Source organism: Schistocerca nitens, chromosome 3 (genome assembly GCF_023898315.1).
Source record: "Schistocerca nitens isolate TAMUIC-IGC-003100 chromosome 3, iqSchNite1.1, whole genome shotgun sequence".
In the NCBI taxonomy this organism is placed as follows: domain Eukaryota; kingdom Metazoa; phylum Arthropoda; class Insecta; order Orthoptera; family Acrididae; genus Schistocerca; species Schistocerca nitens.
In genome coordinates this window covers 637,427,181-637,442,842 of record NC_064616.1, presented here as the reverse complement: position 1 = coordinate 637,442,842, position 15,662 = coordinate 637,427,181, and the positions used below count along the sequence as shown (strand labels likewise).

Sequence of the window (15,662 nt, the reverse complement as noted above, 5' to 3'; positions counted from 1 at the left end):
GAGCGGTTCTAGGCGCTTCACTCCGGAACCGCGCTGCTGCTACGGTCGTAGGTTCGAATCCTGCATTGGGCATGGATGTGTCTGATGTCTTTAGGTTAGTTAGGTTTAAGTAGTTCGAAGTCTAGGGGACTGATGGCCTCAGATGTTAAGTCCCGTAGTGCTCAGAGCCATTTGAACCATTTTTTAATCGTATATTTAAAATGGTTCACGTCTTATTTGCATAAATGAAAATTTGACGCATACTGACAATGGAAGCTTTCGTATTCGTGCTGTTTCAGAGCTTGTTCTGTCCGTACTATGTGGTAGGAAAACTTCACTGATGATGAGCTAATCATTTAAAATGGTTGTCTTTTGATGGCATCTACACAACTATTGTTTATTATTAGAACGTATAGAACAAGGCGAGGGAGGGAGAGGGAATAACATATTTGTCAGAGGGACTTTTTGTTACGACAATAGTTCAGTGAACTTAAAGGATAGGATAGGGGAGGGAGTTGTAGAAATGTGGAACCGTCACTGCTTTAAGTGAGCAGGGACGGTGGGTGTTTCGAGAAATGTAATGAGGGTAAAGATCATTTGATGGGATCCAGGGGGCAGTGAGGGGAAAGGGGATATTTTGATCACCACCACTGGAGATTTTGTGCTGTTTATTTCTGTCAACGTAAAAAGTGAGTTGTCACGTGCATTAGTCATTTAAAAGTTTCTGCTTTGGTTTGGTGTACTTGAAAAGTTCCTTATAAAGTGATGTGTTTTTTGTTTCATTCTTACGATTTTCATGTCTTCCCATCTAGTGGTCGGCTTGTGATTATCTTCTCCAAGGTTTTCTGAAAATGTAGAGGGATTCGTCCTATATTTCCAGGTTCTCATGTTTCTATTTCTTTGCCCCACATACTTCGCGCCACGTGTGTTCTATTGTAACAGGTACATTATTGCTTTCTACAACATTTGTTCCTCTCGTTAGGTATAAAGTTTTTCTGGATTGAACTGTTACAGTCGCTATTTTATGTATCATCTTATTAAAATTTGATTTAGTGAGTTTAAATAATTAAGACATGAATTGTCAAAATCAGTGATTCATAGATGTAAAAAAGAAGAAAAAACCTTGTCTCTTAGTCCAGAGCACAGTTCAATGTGCCTTCAGCAGTAAAGATGAAATAAGTCTGCGAAAAATACTAATACTGCAGCAAGAAGGAAAAGCCATTTTATATAAACGAATTTAAAACAAACTTGGAACAGTTCACAATGGTTCCGGCCTGGATCTCGAAATCAGGTCTTCGTAAGACTATTGCAGAACCATTTCTTGTCTTGCAGGATTGCTAACTAAGCAAGGTATGTAAAGACATTTCTGCAGAGTTCGGTAGGAAGGAAGAGGTAATTACTGGCTGAAGCTTTGAATAGGGCCGTGATGTGTTCGAAGGGGGAGAGGTGGGAGGGAGGGGCCTCTTCAGACATGCTCGTTCCCCACGAAAGCAAAGGTCCCGATTAGTCGTGGTTAGCACACAGTTTTAAACCTCGTTTTATTACAGCGTGCACCTCGCTGCAGACTGACAGATTTAGTCTTGAGTACTCTGTTATCGATTTTCCTGTGCACGCTACATTAGACTATAAAAATAACAGCAGCATTTAATGCAGATGACTGACAAGTCTTTAAGGAAAGGTTAAAATAACCGTTATTTGCCTTCAATGATGTTGCTGTTTTACTGCCATGTTTTTATTGCCGCTCACCTTAATGTATACAAAGTATTCCACGTCTTACTTAGAGCCGAAATTTTTTTCTGTGTGTCCGCCATTGCACTGCGAAAGGTTTTCATCTGTTTATTGCTTCATTAAAGCGCGAAGTTGGAGACGACAGCTCTCTGTCGTATTATATACCGAGTTAAAAATCATTCGACGCAATGCGTAAAAGAAGAAAACTTCTCACAGACCGTTTTCGGTACCTTTTTCTTATGGATAGATAGGATAACAAAGGACTCAAGGAAGGATTCACTTTTGTAGTGATGGCACGCAAGAAATTCCATGCTTAATTTGGGGCTGCTTCCGACAAGACGAATGGAGCAGGGTTCACCTGTATGTGAACCCAGTCGCCAAGCAGCGTCGCGGTTTGCAGTCTTACTACCAGTCAGACCGACGCATGAATCATCCAGCTTCGATGAAGGCTGCGCTTCTTGGAACGTAACTCATCAAGGAGTTTGAGTATCAGTGTGTATATTAGCCACCTTTCTTCCTGCGATAGGTTTTTTTGTTTTTGATGGGAAGTGCTTGTTTCAGTAATAGGTTACTCCAGTGTTCGTATTTACCTGTAAGGAGCAGTCAAATGAAAACGAGACAGAGGGAAGAAATGTAACCTGTTCATTATTTTAAAAGTAATCGGTACAACTGTCAATACATTCATCCCACTGTGAGACAAGGCGGTTAATCCCTTCACGGAAAATGTTTGCGATTGCTTAAGGAAGCAGCCTTGTGATATTATTTTAATCTGAACGAGGAACCGATGACCTCTTTTAAACCAGCCAACCAACCCACCCACATCCTGTATCATCTCAGTGACTCGCTCTCCCCTATTTCTCTATAATACAAAACGTTGCCCTTCTTTGAACTTTATCGATGTACTCCGTTAATACTTTTATATGGTAAGGATCCAACACCGCGCAGCAATCCTCAGACGGGACGAGCAAGTGTAGTGTAGGCAGTCTCTTTAGTAGATCTGTTGCATCTTCTAAATGTTCTATCAATAAATTGCAGTCTTTGGTTCGCCTTCGCCCAAACTTTTTCTAAGAGTCCTTTCCAGTTTAACTTGTTTATAATTGTAAATCCTAGATATTTAGATTTGACTGATTTATCGTGTAACCGAAGTTATACGGATTCCTTTTAGCACTAATGTCAATGACCTCAACTTTCCGTTATTTAGGGTCAATGCCAATTTTCGCACCATAAAGATATCTTTCGTGCCGGCCGGGGTGGCCGGGCGGTTCTAGGCACTACAGTCTGGAACAGCGCGACCGCTACGGTCGCAGGTTCGAATCCTGCCTCGGGCATGGATGTGTGTGATGTCGTTAGGTTAGTTAGGTTTAAGTAGTTCTGAGTTCTAGGGGACTGATGACCTCAGAAGTTAAGTCCTATAGTGCTCAGAGCCATTTTAACCATTTGATATCTTTTGTAAGTCATTTTACAATTTGTTTCGAGCTTCTTATGACGTTATTCGACGATAAACGACAGCATCATCTGCAAACAACCTAAGATGATTGCTCAGAGTGTCTCTTAAATCGTTTATATAGGTAAGGAACAGAAGAGGACCTACAACATTACTTTGGCGAACGCCAGAAATCGTTCTTTTACTTTAATGACTTTGTCTATTACTACGAACTGTGGCCTCTGACAGGAAGTCAGTCGCATAACTGAGACGGTATTCTATAAATATGCAATTTGGTTACAAGCTGCTTGTGAGGTACAGTGTCAAAAGCCTTCTGGAAATCTAGAAATGCGGAATCAGTTTGAAATCTCCTGTCCGTAGCACTCAGCACTCAACACTTTATCTGAGTAAAGAGCTAGTTGTGTTTAACAAGAATTGTATTTTCTAAATCAGTGTTGCCTGTGTGTAAATAGAGCGAACATTATGAACTACCTCGAAGAGAACGAACACACTATGAAAATACTGCTGCATATCGACATTAATGATATGGGCCTTTAATGTAGTGGATTATTCCTATTTACTTTCTTGAATATTGGTGTCACCTGGGCAACTTTCCAGTCTTCGTGTAGGGATCTTTCGTCTAGCGAGCGGTTGTATATGATTAAGTATGGAGCTATTGCATCAGCATGCTCTGAATGGAAACTAATTGGTATACAGATCGGGCCGAAAGAATTGCTTTTATTAAATGATTAAAGTTGCTTCATTACTCTGAGCATACCTCCTCCTCCTCCTCCTCCTCCTCCTCCTCCTCCTCCTCCTCCTCCTCCTCCTCCTCATTTTCCGTGACTATTGGGTCGGCATTGTTGTATGGGTTGAGGCAATGTTAGTGACAGTTGGCGGCAGAACGCCCTTCCCTATGCCGCCCCTCTACCCCTGTCATTCGGGACGGTACCATGTCTGCGTCTGGAGTAAATCTCATGTTCGAGTGAGGACGTGTCCTAAATTTTGTCTAGCCTATATCTCAGGCGGAACGTGGATACTAGCCAGGCGTTAACCTAGTTGTAGGTGGGAAACCGCCAAAAAGCACATCCACTCTGGCCGACTTATTAGCCCGCCTCGTTGATCCGGGGCTGTCTTGCCTCCCCCAATTACGTTAGTGGCAGGTTAATGCGCTCGGCTTTCCGGGCGATTTTTAGGGCATAATACCTGATCATAGAGATTCACGTATTAAAATGTCACTAGCACAACTGCTTGAAGAAACAGCAGATTAATTAGTTGATTGATTGGCGGAAACTCAAGAGGGTTTTGAAGAACGGACGACTGTAAGACACTACATACACCATAACTCAAAATAGAGACAATGGCAGACGTACAGATACCTCAGGGGAGCAGTGTCAAGAGACAGAGATCAATGCAGGCGTCAGACAGGGAGGGGTTAATCGGCAATTTTGTTCGCCACAGTGCTGGATGAAATAAGTGAAGTGTGGAGAATAACAAAGAAATGAACATATCAGACGAACCTTGGCGATCAGACCACTACCAGGACACACATGGATTGTCTACCTTCTTCAGACAGCAAGTTCACTGATAGGAGATGGGGGGAAACATAGTATGTTAGTTTGAATAAAATAGCTACAAGTATAGTATACCTTAGAACATGGCTGAAGATACTGTAGGTGGAAACACCGGACGGGAACGTGAACGAATGTAAATCCGTGATTGAATGTGTAGCGGGGAGAAAGAAAAGCAATGAGCTGAGACGAATGGATGTAGAAGATAACGGTTTGTTTGATGACTTGTGAAGTGGACAATAAAAACAGTGTAGAAATTTAACGAGAAACTACACAACAGTGACGCACATGGTTGTAAGACCGGCTGAGATGAAAAAGCTTCGAAGAGAGGGCGTTGAGCAATTAGAGTAAGAAGTTTAAAGACAAAAGAGTTGTGCTAGCCTCAGTGGAAGATAGATACCCTGACGAAAGTATCAGCAAAAATCATATTGAGAATACTGGCTGGTCTTGTGATGAGGGTGGAAACAGATAGGATGACCAAATTGGTCTGGGAGACAGCCCGCAGAAAGAAAGAAAAAAGGCAGAAGCCATGTGGAGTATGATAAACACTGTGACAACTGGAGTTTGATGTCATTGAAGGTGGAAAGATAGTCAGGAAATGTATACACCCCAGCCTTTATGAAAGTAAAACTCTTCAAGCCGAAGCGTGGTTTATACGCCGCAGATCTTTACTGCGCGAACTCCATTGGAGGAAGTATGCCCTCGGTTTCCTCAGACCATTGAATTGATTTCATCTACCGAGCCAGTTACGTACGTGGGAACTTGCTGTTTACCGTGGAGTGCGAACGACGGTAGAGATCAGCATTTTTCGCAAACAGATATCATTGAGTTGAAAGAACCGATAAGCGAGCCCAGGACGGCCTGAAGCTCGAACCTCGGATCCTTTTAGTTCTTGTCAACGTAACCACACCCAACCTTTATATCCGACATCGACTTACATACGGGATATCTCACCTATAGCGGAGAAACAAGAGACTGAAGATTTCAGAACCAGCACAGAAAGATATCAATGATGTTTGGAGTCGAGGAGGAGAAATCCGAAACCACGAACGGCAGTCCATAGTTTAGGGACTGCAACGAAAGAATAAAACATTTCAGTCAGCAAATTTTATTCTGAAACTGATTACCGTATCAGCGTATAATGACAGTGTTGACTTGAGGTACGAAAAAGTTGGATAAATTACCGTAGACAGTTGTCCTGGAAACTAAGTGCCAGACTCGTTAAGTTATCGGTATCATTCATTCGCAGATGGAACTGGGAACATAGTGGGAAAGCTACACCCTGCATGCGTTATATCGTGTGCTATTCGTTGTAACGGCAATATCATGACGCGTTGGTCAGCTACGTTTCTTAGAGGTGCACAAGACACACTCTGAAGAACTGTCAGCGAACGGCGTTTGCAGCCCGGTCTCTGTCTCTGTCTTGTCGAAGTAGCGATTAGAAACCCTGTATGTCAGATAGCTTATCATGGAGAGCAGGTTACAAAAATTTTGGCTTATCAGAAACGTACAGGGACATCTTTAAGCTGATACGTGCCTTACTTTTCAAACTTTTTCGGCAGTAAATATTGCTCTTTAATTCCAGTTTGCAATTTCTTGCTTAACTGGTTAATATTACTCCCACAGTTTACAATCATCTCATCGCATTATCTTTAACATCACCCTTTCAAACAAAACATTTCTACTGATTTCTTTTAGCAGGCCCGCAAAATTCACTAAAATATTGTCTCGTAAAGAAGTTACCCTTCCGGGCGAGACAGAGGAGACTGACATTTCTTGCCTTTGCAAATGCGAGTGTACTTCAAGATACTGAAACTGCTTAAAAAGATACTGACGTCACCTATATCCATTACGTGCAAACATTAGCTTCATTCTCAACAGCCTTATTCAACACAGAAGCTCTCGGTCGAGCTCCTGAAGACTCTGCACCTCAGTCTATGGATGGCAAAAAGTTTTTTTTTCTTTTTGTAACTGCGGCGTTGATCTTAATTGTGACGTTTTCCTTGTTCCAGGGGCGATGGCAGCGAGGGACCCATCAGCGCGTAAAGTGCGCAGATAGCCACGCATAAAGGTACGAATCAAGGCTTGACTGCATTCTCCTTTGGAACCTGTTCGTCATCACACGTTAGTGTCCTGTTTTCCGATCTTCAGCTGTGTCCTTACTCCGTGTCAAGAGGTTCGCAACATTAACTCAGTGGACTGGAGGAGCAGTTTATTACTGTCGTTTTTTAGCTACGGCGGCTGGTAAAACCGGCGGAGCTCCTGCGCAGCTTGCAGCACCAGTCTGGTGTCTCTAGTGTTACACGGCATTTTACGCTGCAGCATACATGCACGTCTGTAGTGAACTGCCACAAAGCTGAAAGATTTTAACGAATCTTCGCGCACTGTAAAGACACAGTTGAAGATCAAAAGTAAATGCACAGCAATTAGTTCCGTAGTAATACAAACAGTCCTGTCTTTCCTGTATCGAGATAATCACGGTGCTATGCAGGAACTTTACATTATTTTGTTGCGTCGTACGTTCTGTATTAGTACATTTCTGTGCACTGATGAACACTGTAGTGAATAGTAGTAACAGATTAGGGAATCCAATATTAAAGATCCACAGTGTCAAGAGTGTATCGAAGATACGAAACTTTCGGGACATTTACGAATCTCAGCATAGATAAAAGTTAGCGTCTTAAATTTTGGTAGCACAAGAGCATATGCTGCTGCTATAAATAAACATTAAGCTTAAAAATCCACCTAAAGTTTTAAAGATATTCCATTTCTTGTTGTGGTTGAGCGAATTTAACATCAATTCAGACGTAGAACCGAAGAAATTGACAAATTCAGTCATGTGGACCAGTGAGACCTAAGACACACCACTACACTGAAGTGACAAGTCATGGGATACCGACATGCACATATACTGACGGCGATAGTATCACGTACACAAGATAAAAAGGGCAGTACGTTGGAGGAGCTGTCCTTCGTACTCAGTTGATTTGCGTGGAAAGGTTTCAGACGTAAATACGGTCTCAAGACGAGAATTGACACTCAAAGAGGAATGGTAGTTGGAGCTACATGCGTGGGATATTCCATTTCGGAAATAGGGAATTCAATATTCAATATCCACAGGGTCAATAATGTATCCAGGATACTAAATTTCAGCCTTTTCTTCTCACCACGGGTAACGCCGTGGCTGATGGTCTTCACTTAACGACCGAGAGTAGTGGCGTTTGTGTAGAGCTGTCAGTGCTATCAGACAAACAACACTACTTGAAATAACCGCAGAAATCAATGTGAGACGTACGAAGAACATATCCGTTGTGACAGGGCAGCGAAACACGGCGTTAATAGGCTATGGCAGCAGACGACCGATGCGAGTGTCTTTACTAAAAGCGCGACATCGACTGCAACGCCTCTCCTGAGCTTATGACTAAATCTTTTGGACCTTAGAAGAATGGAAAACCGTGGTCTGCTCAGAAGAGTCTCGGTTTCAATCGGTAAGAACTGATGCTGGCGTTAGTGTGTGGCGCAGGACCCACGATGCCGTTGACCCAAGTTGTCAAGAAGGCACTGCGCAAGCTGGTGGTGGCTCCATAATAGTGTGGGCTGTGTTTACACGAAAATGACGGGATCCTCTGGTCCAACTGAACCGCTCATTGACTGGAAATCGTTCGTTCGGCTACTTATGGACTATTTGCAGCGATTCATTGACTTCATTTTCCCAAACAACGATGGAACTATTATGGTTGACAGTGCGTCAGGTCACTAGGCCAGTAATTGTTTACAACTGGTTAGAAGAACGTTCTCGACAATTCGAAAGAGTGATTTGGCCTCCCAGGTCACCCGACACGAATCCCATCGAACATACGAGACATAATCAAGAGGTGAGTTCGTGCACAAAATCTTGCACCGACAACACTTTTTCAGCTGCGGACGGCTGTGTAGGCAGCATGGCTCAATATTTCCGTAGTGGACATCCAAAGACTTGTTGAACCCATGCCACGTCCAGTTGCTGCACTACGCCGGGAAAAACGAGGTATCCCATGACTTTAGTCACGTACGTGCATCGATGGTTTAATGTAGCTACTTCTATTACTGCTGTTGATAGGTAGCTATCCACCTCAACCTGAATGTGGGCTTAAACGTCTTAATGCTTTGAGGCATGGTCTTATAGGATGGGTGTTACGCGCTTGCAAGTTTAATGCAAGATATGATTAAAAGAAAAGGAGGAATAAAGATACCTCATGCGACGTACGAGATGATTATTTCCCGTACTGGTAGCCTGAAGTTGCATACGCCAGTGTGTAGTATCTTTTATTCCGAAACCAGTATAATAGCAGTGGTTAGCACACTGGACTCGCATTCGGAAGGACGACGGTTCAGTCCCGCTTCCTGCCATCCTGATTTAGGTTTTCAGCAATAATGAAGTCGAGCCTTCAAGATTTACGTCGCCTTTCTGCGTCCCTGTCACGCTTTGACAAGTGACTTACCCTGTGAGTTTCAAATCTATTTACTGTCGCTCTTCTGTCGGTCTCACTAATGTTCATGGAAAGCACATTGACAGTCAGATGAAGGACATCCGTATCTCGATGATTCCTGAAATTTTCATTTCAGCCCTTGCAGCATTGCACGAAGAACGTGTCCATCAAATAGCATTCCCTCCTCCCTTCTTATTTCAGAAGAATCTTGAGTGGTGATGTCAAGATTGTAAGATTCTGGGGAAGGAAGAGCCGTAAGCTGTAGCTCCACGCAAGTCGTTTGGTGCACGCAAGAGTGAAAGCTGAAGAGAGTTGACGGTTCCGCTACTCGCTAACATAATGTACAAACTAAATTTCTTGGCGAGGACGCAGGGAATAAAGAGCTGCGCGTACCTACGTCTTGCGACAGCATTACTGTGCAGAGAAAGGAATACGGTACTGCAGAGGCCGCAACACTAAACTCAATTCTATAGCTGAAAATGGCATTGGGGCGGTTGTTACAGTAGTGGTACCCATTTGGTTTCCCACGATCACTGTTAGCAGAGATGCGCAACTGTTGACAGTTGGAGGCTCTTACTGAAGACGTGTGGACGATTGGCTCTCGATATATGTTACAAATGAGGATTATTTAGTCTCAAGTGATCTTTAGAAGATAGTGTAAGATTTCAGGAAGTCACTCCACAGGGTAATCATCATCAGCCTTCCAATCAAGAACCATCTTCTTTGACAGTGTACAGAAACCACCCCCATCCTCTTCCCTCATTCCCTTTTTTAATCTCTGGTCCCCCAATGTAACAGACCACAGAGATAGAGATTAGCGTGGACACACAAACATCGCCTCTAGAGCGTGGAAAAATGTGTTCGATCGGCCGCGGTACATGGTGGTAAGCGCTAATGTCAGGGTACGGTTTCTTCGAAAAACACGTAAACCCTTGCATATACAACTTGCCAAATGGGCAGCATTCAGGCATTGTTAGTCTCAAGTGGAGGATGTTTACATGGGATAAAATAGTGCCCTTGATGAGTCCAACCCGCCATCATGTCTGAGTGGCGAATGATACAGGAAGCTATCTTCCGGTCGTGAGCATAATTTTTTTTTTTTCATCCCTTCAGAGAACTGGTTCCAGAATGTGTCAGGAAGGCTTGTCATTTTCAGCCAGGTGTCCGGATACTTTTGATCGCATAGTGTATTTATAACTGCCAAATAATAATGAAATTGATTCTTAGTTCTTATTTTCTCATTGTGCAGACGGTTGTCATTAAATACTTTTGTCTATTTACGTTCTTATTTATGCTCACGCTTTGTATGTCCCGAAATAACATAAAATCCAAATATCTTTTTACGTTCAAATGTTTGGTCTCTTGTGGCACAATAGTGGTAAACATATCAAAGCCTAGTGCAGTCTTCGCAATGTGTAACAAAACGAAGCAAGCAATGAAATAAAGATTAAGACTGGCCTAAAGAACGTGTTCTTAAACAGTCCCAGTTTCACAAGTAATACGGGCGTACCTGACCCACTCGCGACGTGTTTGGTGGCTGATTTACACGACGGCGAGTGCCGCGCACCACTACGAGCAGTCGATTTTGAGCAGAAAGCAGGGCTACCAACCGTCCAGTGTTACAAGGAATTTCCTGTATTTTAGAGTTCAAAACTATCCCCTATGGGCCTTGCACGAAAGACTAAAATGTCGTATTTAAAAATATTTCGCTAATTTGTGTTATTCGTGTAACTCATTTGCCGAAATTGTATCAACCTTGGGCCTATATGTCGCTGATTGGTATTTACACATGAATTTGTCTTAAAATACGTATATCGGTATCACTTTCTAGTAAATCACATTATTTATTATTAGACAGTACATTTGTTTTCATTTGTCTAAGTCAATAGTAAAAGTAACTAAAATCTAGGTATATCTCTGCAGTTTGGAAACTTTAGACAACAAAGAACGATGCTTTATTTAAATGAGTCAATACTTACTGGAGTTCCGAAACTTCGGCAATTACCTGTAGTCAGTAGACTTAAGCGATTGACACTGAAAATTACTTGTTTGTTTATGAATACAAATGGCTCTGAGCACTATGCGACTTAACTTCTGATATCATCAGTCGCCTAGAACTTAGAACTAATTAAACCTAACTAACCTAAGGACATCACACACAGCCATGCCCGAGGCAGGATTCGAACCTGCGACCGTAGCGGTCGCTCGGTTCCAGACTGGAGCGCCACAACCGCACGGCCACTCCGGCCGACTTTATGAATACAATTAACATCGAAGTAATGACGTCTGATTCATTCACCAAGCAAGATAAACGGCCATGTTTTAGGAGGACGGGAAAAGAAATACCCTGCGCATGTCAATACTACTTCGTTCAATACGATATGCCTAAGCTGTAAATGAGGTATAATTGCGCACGAGAGAAAGCGATTTGAAACCACATTCACCCACATATCTGCACAAAAATGTATTTAGGTAATATAGTGCCAGTGAAAAGAGTAATAATCAAAGTTACTTTGCTGTTTACGTTAATTTAGTGTAATTTTCCTAGCTACTACATTGTGCATGTCATTCCCTTTATAAAACAACTACTAGGGGTAAAAGTTTAGAATTACCATTGGTATCCTTTTAATGGGCGTTGTAGAAGTTCGAAACCCTACCAATAAGTCGCTTGTGTATAGCCGGCTGCGGGAGGACCCTGAAGACAGTTATGTTGGTGTTCGGATGTCGGGTGTCCTCATCAGCGCCCAAGCATCCTAATCAGGTTTTCGTCATTTCCCTAAATAACTTACAGCAGAATGGAGTGATGGTTCCTTCAGTGTGCCAATCGGCCTTGTCCTCCTGACTAACCTCCCAATTACCAACGTCGTCGTGATTAAATGGGCTGCTTCTTTACTCGGACTTTTTCCTTGTGTAGCCGTTTCCATCTGCAACGAGAAACGCTCCTACTATCTCTGCTTTGCATTTCCCGCGTTAGTCGGCTTAATGAGACACTATGTATACACAATTATGCGTGGCAAGCGGAGCGCGATGTGCGCTTAATAAATCGGGGCGGCCCGTGTGGGCGGCGGCGCCGATCGGCGCAGCACTGCGCACGGTCGATGACCTGCCAAGGGCAGGCGCAGCCTCCTCCGGCGTCTGCAGCGCCGCAAAAAGACGGCAATGGCGCTGCCCGGTCGGCCACTGGCTGTCCACATCGAAAACGTGTCGGCGTCTCAATTCGTAGATTGGGTGCGCCACCTATGTTGTAAAAGTGTAACTAAAGCAGAGGCGAGATGTTGCGCTCGCGTATTATGTCTGTATCTGTACTATGCGAATCGCTATAAAGTGTGTAACAGAGGATTCATTGTGCCCACGTAAGGAGCACACTCGAACTTACAACTTTTGTATTCTTATCCTCTCAATATTTTTTCGCTGTGTTTCTTTTACGTTCTTCTGCCCATCCTGAATTTTGTCGGGTATATTTCACAGAAAATTTGTGTTCGTGAATTAGGGTTTCGAATTTTGTTTAGTTTGAAGGATTTCTTCACGAATAACAATTTCTTTCTTTAGGTCTTCAACATCATCCGTTAGCCACTGGCTATGGTTTTCGATAGATAAGGCTAAGATTAGAATTTTCATTATGAACGTATTGTCCGTTCTGCATAGCTGACCGTAAAACTATAATCATCGTTTCCTGATTGTATCTGATTTTTGCTGTAACTTGTAGATCTTCTGTGATTCCTGTTTCTTCCAAATTCGAGTTTTGGTTATAGTTTTTCTGAGAATTTTCCTTCGTCTTTCAATGCTTTGTAATGGGACCTGCCTCCAATTATCATAGTTTCAAGCGTGTAAAGAGCATTAGTTTCAACACATGGGTTTACAAAGTCGTAATTTCCCTTTTTTGATGATCAGTTTTGCTATAGTTTTTTGCTTTATCTGTTCCAGGTGACACTGTATTATCTTTATAGTTATTCCCACGTCCTTAAATTTGTTCGCTTCAGAGATTTTCCCGAATATGGTAATCAAAGATTGATAGTTGAAATTAGATTTGGTCGCTCCCACACTGTGCGTCTGCCGACAGGGAATCTGGAGCCCAGTTTTTGAGCTGTTTCATAGTTTCTGCACAGATTAGCTTGCTTTTGGTCTGTTAATGGAGAAGATTGAAATGTAATCTATAAATGCTACATAATGAAGGTGAATTTTCTTTTGGTGACTTCTGCAGGTGTTTGTACCGTTAGTTTAATCTCTTTTCCCCGAACTAAACTTACAGTGACTGTGATAACTATCCCTTTGTGTGACACCTGTTTTGATTTAGGACGTTGCATTCACGGGTGGAGCATCGGAAGGAAAACCGCTTGTGCGCCTCTGTGAGAGTTATTTGCGTATTTTGTCTGAAAGATCTGTACACAATCAATACGTAGGCCGAAGATGATTTGTTGTTCCCTGACACACAGCTCTTGCAGTTTAGTACAAAGCTCGCGCGATATGTAAATCTTCTTTTAGGTATTTACCAGTTAAGATTTCTCAGAAAGCTCTTTAACCACATAAACAAGCCTCTGAAAGTATAACGTTCTCTTGGGTATGTTGCCAGTTTTTTTACTTTTTAGTTTTTTAAGATAACATTCCACAGAATACCTGCGTGAGAGTAGTAAATCATCCTCGGAAAAATGAGAGCTTACAAACCTTCAATGAAAAGTTTTTGGACACAGTCTCTTTTTGTAGAATGGCTGCTGTTTTCCCAGTATCGTGACAAGAAATAAAAGTGCCAGTTGATTTACCAGCAGTTGAGCCTATGCAGCCATTCCACTTCATCTCCACACTTCGTGGTTCCCAATGAGTTGTAAGGCATAACTGATTCTAGCTGTACTTCACAATCTTGTAGTCAAAGATAGCACGCTATTGTGTTTCGTTAAGTGTGTACCTTGCATTTCTCTACATTAAGACTTAGTTGTCGGTCCTTACACTAGACATATTGTTTCGAGGTCTGATTGGATATTTGTAAAATCATCATGGTATAGAATTTCCTCATAGACAATCTGCGAAAAGTCGGATATTGCAAATTGTACTCTCCGTTACGTTACTAACGTATAACAAACTAAGACTTCCAAAGATTTACGATTCTTTTCTTTCTCCTATGGTTGATTAAAGTGAGTTTTGGAGAATGACAGCGTTCTCCGGTAGACTCACTTAGTAAAAATAGCGTAGTAGTAGGACACTGGCCGCTCAGTTGGGAGGACGGTGTTCGGTTTCCCGCGCTACTATGCACATTTGGATTTTGAGTTGTTTCACTAAACCGCAAATGGTCCGATGGTGTCACTGAAAAAGACACAGCCGAAATCCTTCCCCCGTCGGTGCTTTTGTTCCATCTCTGTTGGATGTTAAATCCTAATCTCGCTTTTTTGTGGCCACACCACTCACTGTCATGACAGGTGTCATCACGTCTCCGTGGCGGTTTATCTGCGAGGACGTGACGCCAGCAACGTACTTAACCCGCTAATTTGTGAACGGCCCACACGAACGTCGAACTGTGAGGGTAAAATTGCCCATCAACTTCCACTATTCTCGCGACGCGGGGTACGTGCGCTGTCTTACGTGCGTGGCGTCTATGGAACGCGAGAGAGAGTAATGCAGGAGAGGTGAGAGAACAGAATGCTTAATCTGACACAATGTAAACGTTGTTACAGCTTTTGGGGTCCTCCACCCTCAGATTTTTACAAATCAGTGAAAAATCATAGTTATTTGTCGAAGGTGCTGAAAATAGCGGAATTGTAAGCTACATGACATGGTATAAACAAGCATAGGAGCATAGTTCCGGACATATGATTTATTCAGATGTGACTTTCATGAAGCAAATGAAATGGATGTAGTAGTTGGTACAGTTTGCTTACGCCACGCAGCAATACAGCACAAACGGTAATCCACGACGGTGTTAATGATAGTGTCTTTGTAGTCCATGAGAATCGGATCGTGTTATTCTTGTGAAGCTCCTCTCAACTCGACTACGCCCCTGTCAAAAGTCTACAAGCAACAACACATACCCTAACTTTTGTGTGTTTTGTTTGAGGCTTTCCCGACGTTGTAACTGCTTAAAAGGCACAGTCGCACTTTAAGGGGCACGTAGAAATATTTTGCAGCGAAGACTATATCATCTGACACTACGTTCGTGAACCCTTCAACCTTCTTCTATACGATTCAAATCAGACAATGGAGATGACAGCTCCATACGCTGAGTAGATTACTGTGGAAGATACTCGTTGAAGATATGTATGCTTCGTGGTCGAACGTTGTCTTACAGGATGAAATGACCTACTTTAGCGGCAAAAGGACTTGAAATATCAAAGATACCATGTCTGTAGACAAGTTGTAACGTGGCTATCCGTGCCTGAACCTTCTGAACACCGTGCCTGTGTATGTAAACTATTGCTACAGTCAGCGAATAGATGGCGCGACAGGAATCGATAAAGTTGTTCGCAACAACTAGCGTCCTACTACTAACAGGTTGGTATCTTCAAA

At 42.6% G+C, this 15,662-nt stretch overlaps 1 protein-coding gene across 1 annotated transcript in view; it reads left to right on the top strand.

The window, feature by feature from the left end:
* LOC126249691 (uncharacterized) overlaps positions 1-15,662 on the top strand; it is a 288,350-nt gene that overhangs the window by 187,835 nt on the left and 84,853 nt on the right. Inside the window, exon 2 of the mRNA XM_049951370.1 lies at positions 6,714-6,772. The gene's annotated coding sequence lies outside the window, so the exon portion shown is untranslated. The remainder of the gene's footprint in view (positions 1-6,713; positions 6,773-15,662) is intronic.